Source organism: Sapajus apella, unplaced genomic scaffold (genome assembly GCF_009761245.1).
Source record: "Sapajus apella isolate SASKATOON/1434 unplaced genomic scaffold, GSC_monkey_1.0 scaffold12, whole genome shotgun sequence".
Taxonomy (NCBI): Eukaryota; Metazoa; Chordata; class Mammalia; order Primates; family Cebidae; genus Sapajus; species Sapajus apella.
In genome coordinates this window covers 1,001,745-1,007,642 of record NW_022436952.1, presented here as the reverse complement: position 1 = coordinate 1,007,642, position 5,898 = coordinate 1,001,745, and positions in this window count along the sequence as shown.

Here is a 5,898-nt window from a genome sequence, read left to right as displayed (position 1 = left end):
GGAGGCTGAGATGGGAGGAGGATCACTTGAGCCAGGAGGTTGAGGCTGCAGTGAGCCATGATTGCACCACTGCACTCCAGCCTGGGTGACAGAGACCCTGTCTCAAAAAAAAAAAAAAAAAAGAAAAGGAAAAAGAGAAAACCTGAAAAAGAAATCGGAGCAAACATGCAGGACAAATGTTAAATCAATATTTGGCTAAGGTGGAAGAAAAATATCATTACCATATAATAAAATTCTCAGCTGGGCCTGGTGGCTTCTGCCTATAATCCCAGTACTTTGGGAGGCCAATGTGGGTGGATCACTTGAGGTCAGGAGTTCGAGACCAGCCTGGTCAACATGGTGAAACCCCACCTCTATAGGCCAGCTATATAGGCGTGGTGGCTCACGCCTGTAATCCAAGCACTTTGGAGGTCAAGGCGGGCGGATCACCTGAGGTTGGGAGTTCAAGACCAGCCTGACCAACATGGTGAAACCCCGTCTTTAAAAAAAAAAAAAAAAAGAAACCCACCTCTACTAATAATACAAAAATTAGGCGGTGTGGTGGCGCACACCTGTAATCCCAGCTGCAGAGGAGGTTGAGGCATGAAAATCACTTGAACCTGGGAGGCGGAGGTTGCAGTGAGCCAAGATCTCACCACTGAACTCCAGCCTGGGTGGCAGAGTAAAACCGTGTCTTCAATAAAATAAAATAAAATAAAATAAAGTTCTCAGGGTCAAGAATAAATCTTATATTTTATTAAAGATTTAGTTACTGCTGAAAGTTTTTTTTTTCTTTTTATTTATTTTTTATTTGAAAGTTTATTATTTAAAAAATTTATTAGCCATATTTCTAAAGTTTGTCCCAATGCAGAAATAATACTTTTTCAGCACTTTCAGAACCTGAGCTGTTCCTTTGGTCACTACTTCGCACACTTAGGTTACAAGTAGAAGCTCACTTTTTTTTTTTTTTTAAAAGACGGGGTTTCACCTTGTTGGTCAGGCTGGTCTTGAACTCCCAACCTTAGGTGATCCGCCTGCCTTGGCCTCCAAAGTGCTTGGATTACAGGCATGAGCCACTACCCCCGGCCCTCACTTTCTATTATTATTATTATTTTATTAGTTTTTGAGATGGAGTCTTCTTGCTCTATCACCCAGGCTGGAGTGCAGTGGCACAATCTCAGCTTGCTGCAACCTTCACCTTCTGGGTTCAAGTGATTCTCCTGCCTCAACCTCCACGCCTGGCTAATTTTTGTATTTTTTTGTAGAGACGGGGTTTTGCCATGTTGGCCAGGCTGGTCTTGAACTTCTGACCTCAAGTGATCTGCCTGCCTTGACCACCCAAAGTGCTGGGATTACAGGCATTGGCCACCGTGCCTGGCTGATAAGTAGAAGTTCACTTTCATCTGGGGTTAATGGGGGGTCAAAACATTTTTTGGATACCTCATTTATCTCTGACATTTTCTTCTTTATTTCCTTTATTTCTATTGGATTGAATGAAACATGTTATGGATGTGGTGTATATTGTCTCTTCCTGAAATGTTGAAGAGACAAAGTTGACATTTGCTTTTGGTGCAAAACTTTACAAGATTTGGAAATTCTCAAATAGTCTTTTTTAAAAGACTCATGGACTAAATAAGTAAGGATTACAACACTCAAAGTTTATTTTGCTTAAGGTTATAAATGGTAGTTCACCAAACAGTTTGACTAAGACTAGAATTATGATATGGTAACTATTAGTTTGTCTTATATTATCATTTAAATTTTCATAAATGTTTCATGGCCTAAAAAGGCTGTCATATTTTCCCTAAGGTTTCTAGCTCAGGTTTCCCTAAGGTTTCTGTGTAGGTCCTCAGACTAGCAGCATCACCAAAACATTGATGTTTGTTAGAAAGGCAAATTATTGGGCCAGTCCAGAGACCCACTGAATGAGAACATTTGGAAGACAAGTTCTTGGAATCTGTATTTTAATCAGCTCTCCAATGATTCTGATTGTCCCTAAGTTCGAGAAACACTGATCTAGCCAACACACACTCAAGATAATCACATAGTTGTCCCTCCATTTTTTTTTTTTTGAGAGAGAACCTCCCTCTGTTGCCAGGCTGGAATGCAGTGGCACGATCTCAGCTCACTGTGATCTCCACCTCCCGGGTTCAAGTGATTCTCCTGCCTCAGCCTCCTGAGTAGCTGGGACTACAGGCGTGTGCCACCATGCCCAACTAATTTTTGTATTTTTAGTAGAGAGGGGGTTTCACCATGTTGGCCAGGATGCTCTTGATTTCCTGACCTTGTGATCCTCCCGCCTTGGTCTCCCAAACTCCTGGAATTACAGGTGTGAGCCAATGCTCTTGACTTGTCTACCTATTTTTTATATCACCATTTGAAAGTTCCAAATTGTTTTTGTACATAGATCATCATTAAATATTACAACATTTTAAATCTCGAGACAATCATTTCAATACCTAGAGAACACAAGGAGATTTTTTACTTTTATTTACATTGGGAATGCTTACCTACATTGAATTGAAATGGAATATTCACATATATCAAAAAATAGAAATTACATGCCCTGTTTGGATTAACTACATTCTTACAGTTACAAAACATGGTGGCCAAATATACAGCCACACAATTACTCATTGCATACACGTTCTGAAATGCCACTGAAATAGATATTTTGCAGTTTAATCTTCCAAAGGCCAAGGATGAGGCTGCAGCAGAATAGCAAATCTGGTCCTATATTGAGATTGAAGCTGAACTTTGAGGCATTCTTAGTAGTTATCATTAGCTATTAAAGTGACATTATGGCCAGGCACTGTGGCTCACATCTGTAATCTCAGCAGTTTGGAAGGCTAAGGCAGGCGGACCACTTAAGGCCAGGAGTTGGAGACCAGTCTGGCCAACACAGTGAAACCCGTCTCTACTAAAAATACAAAAATTGGCTGGGTGTGGTGGCGCACATATGTAGTCCCAGCTACTTGGGAGGCTGAGGTAGGAGGATTGCTTGAACCTGGAGATGCAGGTTGAAGTGAGCCAACATTGCACCACTGCACTCCAGCCTGGGCAACAGAGTGAGACTCTGTCTCAAAAATAAATAAATAAATAAATAAATAAATAAATAAAAGTGACATTTTGTTCCCTAGGCCTCAGTCTTCTCTGTACACTCCTCAATCCCAGGAAAGCAGGGACCTGGGGGTCTACAATTCTGACACTGTCACCCATTTAGTTGTCCAAGGCAGAAACCTCTCATTCAAGATGAAATCCTAACAATTCCACGTCTTAACTTTCTGCGGTATCTACCTCTTTCCCTGATCTGAGCTGCTATTTTTTATAGCTTTCACTCTTACCACCCTATAATTTATTTCTTCACATAGCAACAGTGACTAAATATATATAAACCAGATCCTGGTATTCCCCCTGCTGAAACCTCTCTATTGGCTTCCGATCACTTTCGGTATGAACTTCAACCTCCTTATTCTGGCCTAGGGGTTCTCCTGGTTCCTGCCTATTTTGCCAACCTCATTTAGAATTGCCCTGTTTGCCGGGTTCTGTAATCCCAGATCATGCCTGTAACCCCAGCACTTTGGGATGCCAAGGCAGACAGAGCGCTTGAGCCTAGGAGTTCCAGACCAGCCTGGGCAACATGGTGAAAAGGTGTCTCTACAAAAAATACAAAAAAAATTAGCCAGGAATGGTGGCATGCACCTGAAGTCCCAGCTACTTGGGAGGCTGTCATTACTTGAGCTCAGAAGGTCAAGGCTGCAGTGAGCTGTGATGGCGTCACTGCACTCTAGCCTAGGCAACAGAGTGGCATTTTGTTGCTTAAAAAAAACCCCCAAAAATGGAAAAACTCCCTCCTTCTGAATTGAAGTCGCCTAGCTAAATAGGACTCATTTCTGTTCCCTGAATATCCTCAGTGTATTCGTGCCCTGTGACTTTGTGCATGATCTTCTGTCTACCTGAATGCTTCCCGCTGTTGTACCTTGCTGGCTCCTTTTCATCCTTCAACTCTATTAAATGTCGTTTTTTAAAAAGAGGTCTTTTCTTTCTTCCTTTCCTTTCCCTTCTCTTTTTTCTTTTTTTTTTTTTTCTTTTTGAGACAGATTCTGACTCTGGTGCCCAGTCTACAGTGCAGTGGTGCCACCATGGCTCACTGCAGCCTCTACCTCCTGGGCTCAAGCAGTCCTCCCACCTCAGCCTACTGAGTAGCTGGGACCACAGGCGCAAGGCACAGATAACTTTTTATTTACTTTTTTTTTTTTTTTTTTGAAGAGACAGCATCTCATTATGTTGCCTAGGCTGGTCTCTAACTCCTGGCCGCAAGTGACCCTCTCACCCGAGCCTCCCAAAGTGCTGGGATTACAAGTGTGAGCCACCATCAATTTACAGGTGTGAGCCCAACCAATGACAATAAATGCATATTTATATATTGAAGGACTTATTTGTTTAATATCTGTCTTCCTATTAGGCAATAGGTGCCATGAGAAAAGGAACCACTCTGTTTTGTTCCTCACTTTATCTCCAGTGCCAGCACATAGTAGAAGCTCAATAAATACTTGTTGAATGTTAGGCAAGCTCCTGTCTTGAGCCTGAACCCTGGGCACACTATGGGGTGGTACCAGGCTGTCTGTGGAATGGAAAAGAAAAATGGAATACACTGGCAAGTGCCAAACATTCTCCAGGGTGGTCTGCTGCTCCCACAGCTATAACTTCCATAAGAGGTTTGGGTCACAGAACAGCACCTTTGCTGCTCCGTGCTGCTTAAGAAGACTCCACTGACCCTAGATAGAGCGTCTCCTGGGAGGTTGGACCAACATGGCACCTGGAAGCCTGAGGCTGGATACAAGCGCTATTATGAATGCCCAGCAGGTTTGGGCTAAAAGTGAAGAAACCCAGGCAAAGCATTTGGGGATGAGTTCAAACTCTCTACCCAGCAGCTTTGCTCCTCCTTGGGATGTACCATCTTTGCAGAGGAGAAGATGCGTTTGCTAATTGAAAATACTGTTCAAGGGGTGGACGCAGGGTGAGCAGAGGAGTGAGGGAGTAGAGTGGAAAGAGGGTCGGTCTTGGCTTGGGTTGCAATCCTAGCTTTTCTATTTCTTGCTTTGTAGACATGAGCAGGTACTTTGTTTCTCTGAGCTAGTTTTTGGTTTGCTTTGTTTTTAGTCTGCAAAGTGGGAACTATAATCCCTATTATGGGTCTCTATTGGCACCAAGTGGGAAGGGTTTCTCTGTCCTAATAGCTTCCCTGACAGAGGCAAGAAGGTCCCTAATGAATCTGTTTAAAGATATTTTACTTGGTTTATTTCCTCTTCTCACCCAGCCTGTCAAGCTGACTGTGAATACCCATGAGATACCAGATGTGAAGATGCTTCATCATCCAAAGGGGACCAGGAGAAGGAGCCCAATCAGTTACCTTCCCACTGGAAGGCATGGTTCCACTGACACAGTGTCCGGTCATTAACACGTGGTGGTTGCTGAAGAAATGTCCTTTCAGGAGTGTTCTGTGGCCTGAATGTGTTCTCTTCACCCTTCTTTCTCTCATTCTTTTATCCATTCGCTCATTTTTTCACATGGCCAACATTCCTTGAGTACTGCCCTCTGTCAGTCCTTGTCTGGGCACTGGGCATAGAGTGGAGTGAAAAAGGATTCTTGCCGGGCGCGGTGGCTCAAGCCTGTAATCCCAGCACTTTGGGAGGCCGAGGCGGGTGGATCACGAGGTCAAGAGATCGAGACCATCCTGGTCAACATGGTGAAACCCCGTCTCTACTAAAACTACAAAAAATTAGCTGGGCATGGTGTCACGTGCCTGTAGTCCCAGCTACTCAGGAGGCTGAGGCAGGAGAATTGCCTGAACCCAGGAGGCGGAGGTTGCGGTGAGCCGAGATGGCGCCATTGCACTCCAGCCTGGGTAACAAGAGT